Source organism: Thermobia domestica, chromosome 13, assembly GCF_964235325.1.
Source record: "Thermobia domestica chromosome 13, izTheDome1.hap1.1, whole genome shotgun sequence".
Lineage (NCBI taxonomy): Eukaryota > Metazoa > Arthropoda > Insecta > Zygentoma > Lepismatidae > Thermobia > Thermobia domestica.
The window spans coordinates 170,333,672-170,353,762 of NC_137466.1; the positions used below are offsets into that span (position 1 = coordinate 170,333,672).

General features: G+C 34.0%; 1 protein-coding gene across 1 annotated transcript in view; it reads left to right on the plus strand.

Annotated features, from left to right (window-relative positions):
* Positions 1-17,877, plus strand: part of LOC145668743 (lysozyme 2-like) — a 94,941-nt gene extending 77,064 nt beyond the window's left edge. Inside the window, exon 5 of the mRNA XM_081736874.1 lies at positions 17,864-17,877. The gene's annotated coding sequence lies outside the window, so the exon portion shown is untranslated. The remainder of the gene's footprint in view (positions 1-17,863) is intronic.
* The last annotated feature ends 2,214 nt before the right edge of the window (positions 17,878-20,091 follow it).

Consider the following 20,091-nt stretch of genomic DNA (forward strand, 5'->3'; position numbering starts at 1 on the left):
TGCCTAAAATACACAGTTTATATTATTGCCGTCATACAGCTCCAAAATGTAATTTTCCTGTCTTTCTGAAGTTCAAATTTGCTCATTTTCATCTTTAGGTTCTATACTCGTATTCTATGTTGCCATAGTTGTTCTCCCTTGCCTTATTTCTATTTTCAAGGAATTTACCTCCAAATACATTATTCAAATTTCTCTATTCTTTTTAATTCTTCTTGTCACCTATACGTCTATTGTGGATTTCCCCTCTTTGTAAATTACTCTCCTTAATACTCTGGTCAATCTTCTATACATTTCTTTTCCTTCTCCAGTTTTCGTTCGTCATAGAATCCAGTTGTTGGTTGAGTAATGACAAAAACGTGTGGCTGTAGCCGAGAGTAATATTTTGACTAACCAGGAGTTGAAGTTTATTTTTTTATTTTTTTTTTTTCCTTTGAAAGTGGGAGTAGGACACATCTTATGGATATTTCAATCACACCAACCAAATACTTAACAACAGATATAATATTCATTTGTTCTGCCTATTTCTTTACGTCTTCCACATAGATTTAAATATTATGAACATTAATTAATTTCAATCGATGATTGCAGGAAAGACTTGAATCCATTTTTAAAAAAAATTAAATCGGTTTATGAACATTTGCCGATTCTCTAGGTGTATACGCAGTGGCGGATCTAGCCCGGGGCCGGGGAACCTAGCCCCCCCCTTCCAGTTTTTTGAGTGACAAAAATACATTAAGCTATTATTTATATATTTTTTAAAGTTTATAGTAAACTTATACCTTTATTGTCTGGGTTCTGGCTGGCTCCCTCAGTTTTTACCTTCTAAATCCGCCTGCATAAAAAAGACCGGAGACAAAGGTTTCACAACATTGTAAACGCACGTTGAGATATAGGTTGAATGCAGGAAGATGTCCATTGTTGAGATTTAAATAATGTTTCTTTGTATCTCAAAGCTATACAAAATGGATTTAGATTCTTTCTTCAATCGTCGATTAATTTCGTCTCCTACGTATAATACTGCGGAGACGCGTCCCCCCGAAAGAAACATCAGTACACGGTAGTAATTGTTCATATTTATTTTTTTTTACTATTACCGATAAATCGTGACATTATCATTGGAAAAGAAAACCTGTGTAGCGTTAGTTCCTTACATAACATCTATCTTTAGCTCCTAAAATATATTCTAACTAAAGTTTTGGTTTGAGCCGTGGTGACAGTAGTAGAGCGTTCACCTCTGGTGCGTGAGGTCCCTGATTCGATTCCAGTTTGCGCCAAGTGGACTTTCTGGTGGACAAACACCGTGTGCGTAGGTTTTCTCGGGTTCCCCTGTTTCCTCCTACCAGGGGTGTATCTAGGACGGACTAGTGGGGGGGCGGTGGATTGTAATACTGCTACTTAGCGCTACTTTTAAGAGCTCCAAACTATGGGATGGGTTTTATATATATATATATATATATATATATATATATATATAATAAGAAAGTTTCCTCTTCTGGGAGGGAGGCAATCGCCCCGATCGCCCCCTGGATCAGCCACTGCCTCCTACTTTATTCATTCCACCATCGCATTCATTTCTCATATATTGTCGCCTCTTTTAGCCAAGCCGCAATAACTGTGGATATAAAACTGAAGGATTTCATTTAATTTGGTTTGGTTCATTGTAAATAATAATTCCGTGATGAAAATATAATCATTACATTTCTACTAGATATTGCTAGCATTGTTCATCTTCCCTTATTTTTTATTTATTTATTTATTTTTATTTTTTATTTTTTTAATTTTTTGTTTTTTATTTTTATTTTTTATTTTATTTTATTTTATTTATTTATTTATTTATTTATTTTTGTCGTCGAACACTACTCCATACGGTAATAGCTCGACAAACAATTTGTTTGAAGTACAGAAACCATTGCGTCATTTTTCTTTCATTCATGAATTTTTTTCACAGTTCTTTAAAAAAAATAACAAGGAAATTTAATGTTTTTTCCTGTCGGAATTGGAAAACAAAAATGAGACGTACTGATATTTCTTCATATATCTGAAACGTTTAAAATAAATAAATAAATAAAATAAAAAGGCATGCAGAAACTTTCTTTAAAATTCTATTTTTTTCGAACCCTTACATTTTTAATGACTACTGAAGAAAGTCATTTTGCAGCTGTAAACTATAAAATCTACTCATTACAGCAAGTTTAATTCCAGGGCCTAGTGAAAGAAAAGCGTATCCCAAGTTTACAATTTTTGTGATAAAGATTTCAAGAAATGTAACAGAGTCTACAAATTTTAGATAGCAAACTAGACAAAATTTGACATATTCAATAGCAAAGAAGTTTACAACACAGATAATAAAAGACACCAGCTTTCTTTCGTATTTTTTTTTTTTTTTTTTTTTATGATCCGAGCTAAGGGAGACGCTGATGATGAGCGAGGTGATAATTGTGGATTAACGAAAGTGGGAGGAAACAAGAAAATCTCGAGTAAACCTACGCACATGAAGTTTGTCCACTACAAAGATCGTTTCGAAGAAGCTGAGAAAGAACCAGGCACCTCCTCTTTCCCCAGACCCTTTAACCAGTCCTGATTTCAATGGTTAGACCGGGAAAAATTAATAACATCATTTTAGAATTTGCTTGCTGGGGAAACAGAGAAGGGTGGCAAGTCTTCACAGATATGAGTTTCACGTCGTTTTTTTTTTTTTTTTTTAATTATTATACTATTGAATAAAATTAATACATTTTCCAAACCCAGAGAGATAATTGCCTCCCGCTCCCCCGTAAATGATGAGCCTGAGGAAAATGCTCAGGGCCCCGGAGCTACGATATTTTTCAAGAGTCATCTTTCCGATTGTGGTCAACGTGAAACGAGATATTTCAGTTAAACATCCCATGATTATGCCTTTAGGCTAAGGAAGACGGATGATTTAGGCAAGTGCATGATGATGGGAAAATTGGTGCAATGAGAAAGTGGGAGGAAACGGGAGTACCCCGAGAAAACTCACGATGTTGTCCGGGGATCGAACTAGGGACTCCACGCACCAAGGGTAAGCGCTCTTCTACTGAGCCATCGTGCCCCGTGTGACCAACGTGAGTTACTAGTATTTTTGCAGTAGTACTTTCACCACCTATGGACTGAAAGTCCCCAGAGAGGAAGTCTCAAATCATCGCTGACTTCAATTCTTCCAATGATTTTGAGAAGCATAGTATCCGCAATAATAACTTTTTTTCTTTTTAATGAATAATAAGTGTTATTTAATGAAGATAAAGATTTCGGTTTCGCTTTTCAAAAGCATTACAAGCAATCTGTAACTAAGGAAATTTAAGAGTAAAGAAATTTCGTGAAGCTAATCTATGTTAAAATGGTAAGTAACAATTCCTTTATTATTCGATTTCTCCTCTCCTATCCTAATTTCGATACTATACTTACTGAATTTTGATGCTGAAATTTACTGTCCAGAATACTAAGATACTATGACAAACTAGGAAAAGGGTAAAGATAGAACTTCAAGCTTAGTCCCAAAATAGCTTCCGAGTCATAACTCATTACTAAATAGATCTAAATAGTAACAGTAAGACAAAATAGTCTTACTTGGTTCCCCTCACTCCTTCCCCAGAAACAGGAGCGTCATTTGAGATTTTACCGGGGCGGAGGGGGAGGGATAGTCCTCCAAAATAATAATTTCACGTTTTTATCAATATATATTAGAATAGAATTTATTAAGTAGAATGTATTTCTCAAACTCACGGAGAGGCAATTGCTCACTCTGCCCCATGCCCGAAACCAGCCTCAGATTTTTGGGGGGCCATGAATATGTTATGGGGGGGGTCCAAGTCATTAAAAATTCTCTTATAAATATCTAAATTGTGTTTTTGTAATAAAAATAGCATTTTATATTGAGGTCTGGGTGGGCCACGAAAGGTTTAGGGGGGCCAGGTCCCTCCTAGCCCCTCTCTGGTTGCGGGCCTGCTCTACCCTCCCTAAATAACGCTCCTACACAGAAAAGAAATAAGATATTTCTTTCAGAATATGTTTCGATTAATATGTTTCGTTTTTTTTTAACATAAATCAAAAGAAACCATTGAAATAAAATGCACTTAAGGCCAGGGGCACTCACAGGAATTTTTTTCAAGAGGGCAAAAGATCGACACAAGGTATATACACACCTTGGCATAGACATACACATAATATTTCTTGTAAAATAATTATTTGCTCATATTGCATAACTGTATTGATACATATTGCATAGTACTATAATAGTATTTAATACATAATAATTGCGGAGAAGGGAGGTTGGGAGTGAAAACAGACATTATTGGTGCATCAATTTATGTAGCAACCGAGCAAGGAATATGGAGAGACAGCTCAAAGTTTATATGAAAATTTACGGCATGAATGCTGTACCGTGCGTGAAGATTGTTAAATTACCATTTGAGATATTTTAATTGTTAATTGTTGTACACTTCATTTAATTAATGCTATAGAAACTATGATTTTCCACCAAATTTGCATAAAATGATAATATTTATATGTTATAAAAAATAATAACTAAGCAAATCAAATATATTTTGAGCTGTATTCCAAGAAACAACCATGGATGGGTAATTGTGAAAATCCAAGGATGGGTAGTTCCTTCCTCTTGCCTTACCCTGCAGACAACCGTGCTTGTGTTAAAATAATAATAATAATAATAATAATAATAATAATAATAATAATAATAATAATAATAATAATAATAATAATAATAATAATAATAATAATAATAATAATAATAATGTTCCAGTATTACGTAGACTCTATAAGAACCACACACTGTCCTATTCTAAACAGACAAGTTAGAATTCAGGGTCGCACAAAAAGTTAAACCTACATTAACATATATCATTGATACATCTATTAGTACTGAATAAACCTTAAGAGTGAGAATGATTCACAAACATGGCATCTTAAAAGCTTAATCCTTCGAAATGAGAAAACAATAAAAGAAAAGGTATTTGGGTGGCACGCAATGGAAATTTGAAATCCAAGGCCTTCATTCAAATCATTCTGTTGTTGCGTAGGCAAACTACGGCAATGTATCCCAGGCTTTTGAAGATAAAAAAGATTATTCATAAAATGACTTATTCTTTGCTTAGGCGTTAAGTGAAAAAAAAGTAAAAAAAAAAGAATTGTTTAACGTTGAATTTCTTTTTTTTCCTTTCTTGCTCTCTTTCTTTCATTTCTTAGAACTTCAAAGGAATAAATTACACGAATTGCATACAGAGTACAATGTACAGCATTTACATCCTTTTTATTTAAATTAGGAACTTAAGAAAGAAGTGAAGCTGGTTCCGGTTGATATGCATACAGGACCTTTCCTTTCATATTACTATTATTATTATTATTATTATTATTATTATTATTATTATTAATAATAATAATAATAATATTATTATAAAAGCTCTTAAAGTTCAAAATAAGTTAAATTCCTGGCAACGCTCATATCCGTGTTTACAATCCAAGAGTTCATTCATCACCATCTATTTTGACTTTTCTCCGTGGGAATGCCTGGTTGGAGGATATGTATATCTTATGCAGGGTGTCCCAGAAGTAGTGACTGACTTGTTGTTAGGTGCGGCAGGTTGGATTATAGGCTATGTTTGATGTTGTTGTTTGTTTCTTTCTTGTTTTGCCTGTGTGTGTGTTGTGGTGTAATTGTGTTTTTTTCTTTTTTATCAGTTGGCAACACTACAAGATGGTGGCTCGCCTGACACTTGAGAAACGTGTCCAAAGCGTTGGCCTATTTTTTGAGACACACAACGTTACGGAAGGCCAGCGACAAATGAAGGAGCTGTACGGTGATTCTGTGCTACAACGGAAGGCAATAACAAGGATAAACAAAGTCTTCGATATCACTGGTAGTCTAATTGACACCAAGAGGCCAGGCAGGCTTAGGCCCATCAACAATTCCGCAAATGTGGCTCGGATACAGGCGAAACTCTCAAGGTCACCGCAGAATTCGAAATCGATTCGACGGTTGTCCCACACCCTGAATATCCCGAACTCATCGGTTGCCAGGGTTTTCAAGAATCTGAAACTGCGCCCGTATCATCCCCGCTTGCTGCACGCACTCAATGAAGATGATTCCCGATGGCCGCTATCGAGTTTGCTGAGTGGTAACTGGAGGACGGTGGAGGAAAATCCCGACTTCGATTTCACAATAAGACGATAAAATTTACTATTCTGGTTCTTTATGATTATTATTGAGCCTTAAGAAAACGATAACTCCTCTGCTGCAATTCATCCATTTATTTACATCATGATTCTGGTTGCCCCTGACAACCTCATATCCAAAATCATATTATTTAAAACATATACAAACATTTAAACATCTTTCTTTTTATCGATCTTATATAATTATATTTAACATATTTCTTTTTCTTCTTCGAATGGTATAATCAGTCTAGTACATATGTAAAAATACTCTGCGCCCCAAAAATTTACAAGTAGTAAATATTTACAAGTAGTAAATATACAACGTATACAACGTATCGTTGTAACAAGACCTCACTCCTCTCGACTTCTTCCTATGGGGACATTTGAAGAACAAGGTATATGCAAGACCCATAAACAGTGTTGTGGAATTGACGGCGCGAATAACCGAGGAATTCAACAACATTCCCGTTCAGATGTGCCGAGATGCATGCAGAAATGTGCGTTTCCGGATGCAGGCATGCATCAATGTTAAATCACCATTCTTGTGTTTGCTAGAGTGTACCAGAAGCGGTGACTCATCTTTTGATTGATCAGTACATTTATTTTATTAACAAAAGTGGCACGAAACAAAATTGTAGGTACAGAAGAATGATGTACAAATCAAGTTCTTTATAGTATCTAATCCTTATTCTCCATTTGGAGATCCACCTGGCGGCCATTAACCCTTTGGGGATTTTATGAAACAATTTTGTACCATACGGGTGGTTCATGGTACATTGCGTTATAACTCTCCGGTATATATATATTTTTGGCGGGCTTACTTTTGTACTTAGAAGATTGAAATTTTGCACAAACATTCAGCCTACCTAGTAGTATTTATCAGATCTTCTTCGGATCACTGCGTTAAAACATGGGGGGTCCAGAGGGGCTAAAAGTTGAAAAACGGCATATTTAGACCCAAAAAATCCCTTTCTTCGGGATTTTCCCGCCTTATATACATGATGGACACGCGTGAGTCATACCGTCTGAAAGCCAGTTTTATTCTGAAGAGAATGATGTGCGAAACATGACCCTAGGGTAATTAAGGATGTGTCAGGGAATTTTTATCAAAATGTACTTCTGTATAGGGAAATATGGGGCAATGTCGGTATATATATTTTATGGCGGGCTTATTTTTGCACCTAGAAGAATGAAATTGTGCACAAACATACAGTCCACCGAGTAGTATTTAACAGATATTTTTTCAGATTTATGCGTTAAGACAGGGGGGTCCAGAGGGGATAAAAGTTGAAAAAAGGGATATTTAAACAAAAAAATCCCTTTTTTCGGAAATTTCCTGCCTTAGATACATGATGGAGACATGTGAATGGTACCGCTGAAAGGCAGTTCTATTCTGAAGAGAATGATGGGCGAAAACATGACCCTAAGCTAATTCGGGATGTCTCAGGAATTTTTTTCCCTGAGATCATAGTGGTTTGTGGTAATTTGGGGCATTGTGGGAATTCTTGATAAAATTTCTCCCGCCCTTATACTATTCAAGATAGAAACTTGAAATTTTGCACACACATTCAGTATACCAAGTACTATTTATCAGATTTTTTTAGATGGCTACGTTCACACAGGGCCGCTCCAGGGGGGGCAAAGTGCGAGAAAAAATTTCCCTCCGAAATTTTCCCTTTGACATCATTTTTCCCACTCCTGGTATACGGTATGAGCATGCAAGTGGTACCATTTGAAAGCCAGCTTTATTCTGAAGAGAATGAGGTATGAACCATGATCCTAGGATAAATAGTGACGATGCAGTAGCTGCTTGACTGAAAGTCTAAAAAATAGCCCAAAAAACCGGAATCCGGAAAGGGTTAAAATGATCCTTCGAGAGAAATTTTCAATACAAGAGAACTGGAAAGCAATGGTGTGAAAATACAACCAACTCACATTCAACACAGACGAAGATATTGGGGGGGGCTGTAGTTACGACGCTAGAGGGGGAGAAGAGGGAGGGTGCCTCCGATGACTACCTCTGCTCATCGACTGACCCCTCACTCTAGACCGTTGTATTGTAATGTAGGTGAAGCGATATAAAACTCTTTCCAGTATGTAAAAAAAATAGCTACATCTCAAAAATGTCTCTGTCGGTCCATTTGCCTCTTGCCCAAGATATTGAAGTTGGAATCGTCACTGTGAGGCTCGGAGAAATTTCGTAGCTACGTAGGGGATGTTTAGGTCCAGGGAAATCATTACTCTGGATCACCCCTGAAATCATCACTATACACAAGAATGAAATTTCCATGGTTACTTAAACTTCAAGAAAGACAAAAGAACATCTGATCCTAAAGACTGAAGATTTAAAAAAAAAAAAAACATCCAGTTATTCTAATTACACGCTAGGTAATTATAACTATAGTATAAGACGGAGACTTGTCCTTGACCTAAGCTTATCTTCATGAAATAAAAAAGTGTAGCATGGAGTTAAATATTGCACCAGCAACAACAAAAACAACAACAACGGATTTATAAATGAAACATTTTTTTCTCATTAAAAGAAAAAAATCCATATAATTTTGCTGTTACAAGAAGTTTCTAAGGAAAAGTAGAAAATGTTTGCGCCGACTTTTGGAACAGGAAGTTATTATTTTAAAAACAACTTATAAAGCTGTAAATCTTTAAATTGTAACGAGAAAAATAGAGGTTTAGGAGAAGAGAGGGGGGGTTGAAAAAAAAAGAGGGAGTTAATTTGCAATTTTGAATTACGTAACAACTCTGTACGTGTGTGTTGGACAACACACAGTAGACTAGTTATCAACATTTACACCTGGCTGCATCTTCTAATCGACAAAGGCATTATCATAAACCGTTGCATTCCCAGAATTTCACCTTCGTCACACACTTTTGAACCGTACGTTTTCCATATCAATGAAAGTGAATAGCTAGAAAGAGGAATACGAACAAATCTTATCTCTGCATCTTTATTTTCTTTTAATAATAATCCTTGTCTGCAGTGAAATACTGGGAATTAATCATACCGAAATTCTGTTATACCTAGTAATTTACCACAGATTGAGTTTTGGTCAGGAATTAAAGCCTTCAACTACAGATACTAGATTTGTGAGTACTTACGTTTAAAACAGCAGCAATTATACAGTCAGAAAGGAAGTATTGCATAAAAGTGTGACAAGACAATTCACTTTCAGTTACATCATAGAAAACTTGCATTTTTCATATACCTTATTTCTGGAAATACGGAATTAACGATGACAATTTATTGTTACTGAGCGAACTTAGAACTTTCCTCTTCGTTAGACAGCGTTATCGTCTTCTGTGTAGGAATACCGTGTTCGATTTACGACAGGAGTTCATATGTCGTTCAAATTCTACGTTGACGTTGTTAGAGCTTTTTTTTTTTATTTCAAGTGTGCCCTCGGAAAATATGTGAAACGTGCTTCAACTCCACTGCTGTCCCGCTGTTACGGAGGAAATCTCCCCTTTGCTTTCGGAAAAGAAGTGAATGACCTCGGTTGTGTTGCCAATTTCTCATTCAATCGTTTGGTCTTTATAAATGAAGATCGTCATTTTCTTCCACCCAAGCCAGATACTGACTCTGCTGCCATTTTCTTAATTATATACTCATATACTTTACCTCATGAAAAGTTATAGGCAACACTAAATCCTTTAATCCAACCTTGAGTGATCTAATTCTATATATCTCTCTAATTTGCTTTCCCATATTTACCCCACAAACCAGTATAGAAATTATTTACATCTTCGGATCTAGAATTGTCTCCGACTCATTAAACTTAACACTTCTATCTATGAATATTATTTTACTAATTTTGTTGGGTCTTTCTTGTACAGTTCCTGTACATTCTCATACTAAGTCTTCTGTAATACATTTCTCTTCATTTTTATTACCTACAATTGCTACTGCTTTTACATTTCTTCTTTTTGGTTTTATATACTGTTAACAATATATCCTAACATTTTTCTAATTGGTCAGCGTATTTATTAGTACTAACTTCTCAGACAAAATTAGCCACCGCATGCTTATTCTCCTTAAATACAGAGTTTAACAATATATCTTCAGTTTTTCCTTATCAACCCTTATTTTCCAATCAGTATCGTTTTCCATTATATCATTTACATCGTTTGGATTTGACCCTCTTTTTTGTCGTCTATCCGTTTAAAAGGTTGCGCCCTTCCTTCGGGGAAGTGTTGTATTAAGAATGCAGAGGCTGCAAAATCGTGATTGGTACTGAAGGCGTCTAGGCTTGGGGGCCCATAAAACAGAAAAAAAATACTAAAATTGCTGGCAATTTTAAACTTGACAATGATTTTCACTTGCACATAAGAAATTAATAATAAAATTAGTACCCAACTGAATACGACTGCATAAGGAAAGTAATGACCACGGTGTTAGACTCGTGAACTAAGCAACATCCAAAAACCTAATCGTGAAGAGTACAAAATTCCCACATCGCGACGTTCATAAATACACTTGGACATCACCACACGGAAAAACACATAATCAAATTGATCACATTTTAGTAGATAGAAGAAGGCAATCTAGCATAATTGACGTCCGGTCGTTTAGAGGGGCTGATTGTGACACTGACCACTACCTGGTAGCAGCGATAATACGAGAGAGTTTATCGTTGAATGAAGGTAATATTCATTGTCCGAAAACGGAGAGATTCAATTTAAAGAAATTAGAAGAGAACCAGGTAAGAGAAGAAAACCAGATTGAAGTTTCGAATAGATTCTCGGCTTTAGAAGATTCGGAGTGCACTAGTGTTGAGGATACCTGGATTGAAATTAGAGATAGGGAAACTTCCAAAACCTTTAGAACAAAGAAATGCGATTTTTTGAAAGCTAAAATTAAGGAATTTGAAGATAATAGTTAAAATAAAAACATCCGAGACATGTATAAGGGGATCAGCGAATTTAAGAAAGGCTATCAACCTCGTGCTTATATATTAAAGAAATCTGACGGTACAGTTCTCACTGATATGGATAGCATCTTAAATAGATGGAAAGATTTCTTTGACCATTTGCTTAACACGCAACCAAAAACTAGTGTGCGTGGAGAAAAGGAGATACACACCGCAGAACCGTATATTCCAGAACCCAACCGAATAGAAGTAGAAACCGCTATAAAGAAATTAAAGAAACACAAATCTCCAGGTGTAGATGAAATTCTGGCTGAGTTAATTTTAGCTGGAGGCGAAAAATTGTGAAACAAGATACACAAACTCATCCTCCTTATCTGGAACAAGGAAGAATTGCCACAAGAGTGGAAAGAATCAATCATTGTTCCAATTCACAAGAAAGGCGACAAAACTGACTGTAATAATTATCGAGGCATTTCTCTTCTGTCAACATCATATAAAATCCTTTCAAATATTCTATTAGCAAGATTGACCCCATACGCAGATGAAATTAATGGAGATTATCAGTGCGGATTTAGACGAAATCGATCAACTACCGACCGAATATTTACCACTCGCCAAATACTCAAAAAAAGTGGGAATACAATACCCCGGTACATCAACTATTTATTGATTTTAAAAAGGCGTACGATTCGGTTAGGAGATAAACATTATACAACGTTCTTACAGAACTTGAAATACCGAGAAAGCTAATTAGATTAATTAAGATATGTTTAAATGAATCCCAAAGTAAAGTTCGAGTAGGAAAATTTTTGTTCACGAGCTTTCACGTCGAAAATGGTCTGAAACAAGGAGATGCGTTGTCGCCATTATTATTTAACTTTGTTCTGGAATACGCTATAAGGAAAATAAAAGATAGCAACCAGGGCCTAGAGTTGAACGGTATTCACCAGGTTATGGCATATGCTGATGATGTAAATTTAATAGGGGGTGATAGGAGAACAATAGAAAGAAAAGGTGACATCTTATTAAACGCTTGCAGGGACATGGGTTTGGAAGTAAATGCAGAGAAAACTAAATACATGGAAGTGCGTCGGGACCGTAATACAGCAAATTATGGATGCGTTAAAATAATAAATAATACTTTTGATAAAGTGGATAGTTTGAAATATCTAGGATCAGTATTAACAGACAAAAATAATATTCACGAAGAAATTAAATGTCGACTAAAAGCAGGGAATTCGTGTTATTATTCAGTTCAAAATCTCTTGTCGTTGCGAATTCTGTCGAGGAATATGAAGTTTAAAATATATAAATCGATAATCATGCCTGTTGTCCTGTATGGTTGAGAAACATGGTCGCTTACACTGAAAGAAGAACATAGACTGAAAGTATTTGAGAACAAGATCCTGAGACGAATATTCGGACCCAAGAGGAACGGGAATGGGGAATGGCGGAAACTTCATAACGAGGAACTACATAATTTATACGGTTTATCCAACATTGTTAGGGTCGTCAAGTCTAGGAGGCTTAGGTGGGCAGTAGAGTAATCTGTAAACGTCTCCATTTTTGACCTTGAAAGTACTTATACTCTATGTACATACTGTCGTTGAAGTAATGAATATTGTAATTACTCTAAGTACTCTCATTGAAGTAATAAATTGAAGTACAAAGGTTCATTTGTAATTAAATTATTACGGCTTTTTTTTACCAGTACTTATGCTGTACCGGACTGTAGTCTTATTACTTCGATTATGTAACATTGAAAATATTTAGTTTTTGTACTAACAGTTTCATTACTGTCAATTTTTTTATGTATGTATGTAACCTTGAAGATATACACTCTCATTACTTGTATATAACATAGCATTCCGCGTATGTAATTTCATTGTCGGACTGTAATTAAAGTATGGAAGTGTTGTAATATACCCTTTATTTGAATCAAAGTTGTGATATTACATTAGGTATGATAGTATTCTTGATAATAATGTATGTGTAAAGCTTACTTACCTTTCATACTCACCCTTTCCGGATGTGTCGCGCGGAACTTTCATATTTGAGAGTGATGAATTTTTTTTTCATGCCCAAACCTGTTTAGTTTAACCGCTTCGTACTCTCTTATATTTATATATGAAATTGATTTGTAAGAAATATTAATTATTCTTTTTTGTAATTGTTTTGTAGAAATTATCGTATTTTGTATGATCTTTACGTAAATCCACAATTATTTTGTGCGATGTTGACCTCTTGCATAAATATATTTTTATGAAGAATCATTTCGATTTGTATATAGATTTAGAATAAATTGTTTGAAAAATCATATAAATGATTGAGTATTAAGAGGTTGAAATAAATAAAACAATATTTTACATTTTAAATATTTTATTCAAATTATACTGTTATAAAGAAATTTTAAAAAAGTTACATATGCAGTTATGCATATAGTGATTCTTACATGAAATGATATACATTTATTAAATATATATAAGTTTAGCAATTAATATTATACAATATGTGTTTTGTCATTTACCATTATGAGTACAATTTAAGGTACATACATTTTATATTCAAAATATTTATATACCTATAATATTGTTATACAGTTGGGGAATAATAACAAATAATACAATACACATTATTTTAATACATGAAAATGTCCATGTAATTTTATATCATATACAAAATATTATCAAGTTGAATCAACAGGTATGATTATCACAAACGTTTACCTTTTTTCTAAAATTATATTTTCATTGGTTATAGATCATAATTCACGTATATAAATGCATTATAACTCACTGAGCAAAGTTTAACTTTTGTATCCATAGGGTAGTGTTCTATAGTCTGTTTTACTGTGAGGATTTAACCGGCGTCTCTTATTGTTTACTACTCTATGCATTTTAGTTTCAGGTCTTGTAACTATAGTAAATCCGTGCTTACGAGTAATCTTACGTGGATTCAACAATGTTTTACTTTCAATATTTTCCTGTACTAAATCATAATAATGCTTAAAGGTAATTACTTGACGTGCCCTAGAATCTAAAGTAATTCCTCTAATTTTATACACGTAATCGAACTCTCCAGTTTGAATATTTTTCATTCTGTAAGCATAATTCTTTGCTCCACACCCTATAAAGACATCTATTTCCCACCCTTCTGGAACCTCGTTTGTTAATTCTCCTAAGTAAGATCCTATCGCAAGCTTGGATTTCTCATATCGTGGTTGAACAAATATAATACTATCTGTGTCACAGTACAGTACGTTGTTCGGTCCAACGGAGGTCAAAAGGTCGTGAAGTTTAAGCCTTGCCCATGATGTTATGAATGCTGCAAGCACAACATTGGAAAATTTGTTCGGTTTGTTTTCATTTTCTCTGTCTTTATATGTTACAATTAAATGTTTCTCTCCTATGGGAATTACTGACTGCACCTCATATTGTGGTGCATATAGATACGTCATAAATTTTTCAGGAGTATTGACGATTACAGATTGTGAAAGATCTGTTCTTTGTCCCCATTTCCTGTACAGCGAATTCAAAAATATTTTCGAAATATATCTTAATCCGGGATTGTACTCTGTTCTCATAATTTAACTGTTTTCCCTCATGCCTGAAATATTCTTCAGTGTATTTTTCCTGTTTTTCTTTTGTACTGCATTCAGCAGGAAAACCTGAAGCTTCCTGTTTCATTTGAAGGAATGTATTTACATAACTGCGAAACAAACTATTTGAATGGCAAACTTCAGATCCCATAAGCTCAAATTCCCAAACTTCTTTTATTTTCAGTATTTTGTATCCGCATTTCATTGCTATATGTAATTCAGGAGTACAAAACGTACTTGTAATGGCGCGATCACTTTCACAATGTGTACATTCTCCAATATTACTTTCTTCCATGCATGATCGACATAAACCAAATAATAATTTTCCATTCCATGTGTAAGGGAGGATTGGAAAATATAAATCCGAAGGTGGAAGAACAGTACATTTTACGAGACCATGGATCTTTTCAATGTCTGGAAAAAATGGTCCTTTGTGAATGTTTGGCTTACCTATTGGGAGAGCTTTACGAGCCATTACCCAGGGGTAAAGACTAGTAACATCTAGGTAAGAGATAGTCTCGTCATTATTACATTCATGCAATGCCTTATAGCATTCTACACGACCACCATGGAAACTTTCTTTAGAGACAAGATGATCAACAAGATCATCACATTGATCTTTAATAAAATCTTGTATTGTTTTGTCTGATTTTACTTTTTCGTCCCATTCACATTCCCACATTTCAATAACATTAAATTTTTGTTTTTTCAAGTACTCGATTTTTGTGATCGTTGATTCATATCGATCTTGCATGGTTGTACGATGATTTGAAGATGAATCAAGGCTTGTATGACGAAGATTAGCATAACAAATTTTACACCCATGCCAAAAACATCCATGAAATTCAAATACGGTGTTTGTTTTACTCTCGTACCCATCGACTTTGTATTTACCACAACGTTTTTCCAATCCATTTGCGGAATATTCGATTTTTGTACCTCTGGTACGTTCCATATATCGTAACCACTGCAACGCTTTTAGGCTTTGTCGGTCACGATGATCAAATCCAAGCGGTGGAATAATAGGAATAGTATTTTCCGGTAGATGCAATGTTCGATAAGTTAACATTGAAGTACTTGCAATAGTGTTAGCAGAGATAAAGCATTGGAGACCACCAGTCTTTTCTTCAATTAGATCGGAAAATTTAATTACTGCCTCCGCTAAAATTCTAACATCATTGCGACAGTAATCTAACATTTCCTTTTGCAGATCGTACTGCATGTTGTTTTCTATACATTCTTTGTGCCAACTAATTAATTCTTTGCGTTCTTCCGGACTTCGTGAATCTGGGTCAAAGTAATGTAATTCAGGAATCTTTCCTACATAATTTTGGTTTTCCTTTGTATTAAATAGGTATGGAAAATATCCCTTCTTTAAGTTTTGATTTAAGCCTAATGTCTTTGGGAGTGCAGATAATTTGATACCCATATATAGGAAAGTATCTCTAAAAATAATTTTATTTGATAATTTCATCTCAATGATTTTGTGTCCCTGTGCTATTATTGAAGGTGAAAGATCTTGACTTTCGATCAATGTCTTAGCAGCGAAAATCATATCATACTTACTGCCGTTATGAGATAATGCTATGATCGATTTAAAGGCGGGCCGATCCATCAGCACGTGACGTATAAAGTCTTCCATGCTCTTAAAGGAAAACTCGCGACTTCCATCTTTATGTTCGCATTTAAGGCATGGATCATCTAAGGATTTATTCTTGCAATCCGAACAAAGATGCATTACATATACCAAAGTAACAGTGTGTTCTTGTTCACCTTTTTCATTCTTATCGAGTAACATCGTCTCTACATCAAATATAATATACAAAAATGTATTTACATGAGTCGGTGCTGCTTTTTGAACGAAACATACGTGATCGCGCTCGACATGATTATAGCACGTTTTACAAAATCGTTCATCACATGTATGTGGAGATTTTCGTCGCCGAATATCATAAATAACAGAACATTCAACACAAACTTTGACATTATCACAAACACTTTTCCCATTCCCTAATACACTTTTGTGATTTATAAAGCATTCTTCCGTAGGAAACAGTCTGTGGCAATCTGTACATTCGCGTTTCATATTGTCTGAGGAAGACACTTCATGATATTTCTCACAATACGTACATTTGTATGCACATTTGTGATCATGTACATGATGATAAGCTTCCAAACAATGATGACAGTATCCTTGTTTCCCTAAGAGTGATCTGATATTTGTAATCAACTGATAATGTTGATCATCATATAAAATATAAATTTGCTTTCCAGCGTGGACTCCAGGATATATTATATTAAATTCACGAGTCATACCATTTTTCTCGTAAACAATAACTTGGTAATCAGGTAACAGATGATTTTGAAACTTTTTTACGTCATCTAAAGTACATCCATTCTTATTCACAATATCTATATCTACAGTGGAACACAATTCTATTGCTTGTTTCAACAAACGTTTTGGGTTAGACTTAAGATGATATATTTGTTTACGATTATGATCGGCCTTCGCCTTCCCAAGAATAATGCTCTTGGGAAGACAGTACACATCTTTTTTCATAGGAATCACATTTCGTTCTAGGAAAGTAATTAAATCAGCATATTTCTTAGTACCAAGGGTTCGTCCTCTTCCTTTACGAGGGTCAACGATATGTACTTTAAAAGTAACTTCATTTGCGAATAGAAACTCTTCGTTGCTGTTTAACGTGTTTTCCACTATAGAAAAAAGAACATCAGGGTTCAGTTGCGCTTTTGGACGCCATGACATGTATATGGGTTTGTTCAGATGGCAAGCAGAGCTTTCAATAGTTATGCCTACATACTTGTCATTATCAACTTCACTAAGGGTATTATCAATAACGAAATCAAATAGGTTTCGAATATGCGTTTCAGGGTCTGTGATTCCTTCATCATCACGCCGAATTGTCACTTCTTTTCCTTGTAAACCAAAGTAAGAATAGTGTTTAGATGTACTTTTGACAACATGAAAGTTAGATTGTTTACCACCAGTACCGTACATTGAAGATGTTGATGGAATTGTACCAAAAAATACTGTGTCTGATGTAGGACTAGGCGAATTCACAGTGTCCCTCATATATTCAACGAAGTCGGATAGAGTTAAACCAGAAGTTTTATCATCCGATATCAATTGCATTACCTTTTCACGCGCCTGATCCCTTATTTCTCCATGTTTAAAAAATCCAGCTTCATGGAGATCAATTATATCTTTTGCAGTCTTACAACTGTTCAGGACAACATTTTGAGCTTCATAATAGTGAATATATAACGCACGCCGCAATTTAAAATATTTAAGATTGTCAACTCTAACACCAGTGGCATGACAACGCGTCACAATTTCCCATGAAAAAAAGACCTCTTCAGCGTCAAAATAGTCTCGATCCTCTATGAAATCCAATATGGTATTGATTGTACGAATGGCGTCCATCTGTAAAAATAAATTAATCACTTAGTTAAGAACAATATTTCAAACAAAATTATAAGCGAGTAATATATGCTATATTAATCAAAATATTTCTCAAATTCTTAATTGTAATAAAAAAGAATTGAACAGTAATTAGAACGATAATAGTAATCAAAGTATTAAGCACGTAATGGAACAAGTAAGTTTAATCAAATATAAAAATAAAATTTGATGCAAAATAGAAATGTATGTCTAAAACATCAAACAATTACTTACATTAGTACTTAATAGCCCTTTCTTGATTCGTAATGACAATGAATCTATAAGAAAAAGAAAAGAAATAATTTATTGTTGACTGCGTCGAAATAGAATTGAATCCAACCATCAACATATACACTAATTCAAGTCAATTCTCTTAATTACTGATTATATTTTATCTTATTACATTAGATTTCTGATTGATTTACGTGTAGAATTTAAGCTAAAATGAGTAACTTCATTTATCTAAACTTTCACTTTCTTGAATTCATATTATTTGAAATGTCACTAAAGTATATTTTAATATGTATAATAAGTTATTATCTTCAAACGTAACAAGACTGTACATTGACTGTATCAGTAAAAGTTCTACGATAGAAAATGAATTATTTACCGAGGATGACATAAGTATCGGGAAATGCTCCAGAAGTTGCCGATAAAGGGTAACTTCGACGTTCGGTGAATTACAAAGTATCACGGAATATAGAGTAGATGCTACTTTGAAGCGCAGACGTATACTGAAATTTCAACAGACATGCCCATTTTATACACTCACGAGATTCCGAAAATAACCGAACATTCCCGAAGCCAAAACCCGAACATACCCGAACATTCCCGAAGTCAAAACAAGAACATACTTGAAGTGAAGACTCGAATATTCTCCAGCTGAAGGCCCGAACTTTCCCGAAGTGAAAACACGAACATTAACGAAGCGAAGATACAAAATTTCAAAAAGGAAAGATTATCGAAGGTAATGTTTTAAATACAAAGTTTATAAGTCAAAGTAGTTGAAGTTTACCGAAGATAACAAAAGTATCGGGAAACGGACCCGTGGTCTCCGATAAATTATAACGTATTTGTTCCCGTAAAAATGCTATATGCACAATAAATATGTGAAATAGAGAAACACCAGATGACATATTCCTAATTAGTATTTATCATTCTTTAATTTAATTATAATAAAAGCATTTTCAATTTAAGTTAATAATAGTTCAAATTGATTAATACATTTTATTTTTAGTTTCATGTGGTTATATTATGTTTCCTGTAAAAATGTTTCTGATTTTATGGAAAATGGTTTACTCTATCATAAACAAAAGACAACACGAATAAAAAATTAACGTACATTAAAAATTGTAAATTTTTACACCTTTATAAATATAAATTGAAAAATTACTGAACTTCAACCAAAATAAAACAGTTCAATACTAACAAAAATATGTTATGGATAATTATAGTGACAAAAGTTGACTACACAAACGATAGTAGAAAATTGTTGTCAACGTTGTAACATTAAATTACTGAAAATTTTTCACATTACACTTAGAGTAATTAACATATGTTGTAATACAAAACTCAAAACAAGAAAAGTTAATAGAAAAAGTTAAAACATTAAAATTATCCAAACGAAAAGTGACGACTAAAGAAATGTTAAAAAGTTTAATCAGAAGTTAAAAGTGAAAACAAAAATGTAAAGTATTAGTTAAAAGAAAAATATTAAAGATATTAAAACAAAAAATTGAGTAGTAAAATGTTAAGAAGTTAAATAGAAAAATTAAAAAGTGTAAACAGAAAATGTAATAAGAAAAATAAGTTAAAAGGAAAAATGTTAAAACAAGAAAAGTTGAAAAAGTAAAAAGTAAAACAGAAAATTAAAACAAATAGTGAAAAATGAAAACAAAGTGTAAAAACAAAATTTAAAAATGTTAAAAGGTGAAATCAGAAGTTAGAAAATTAAA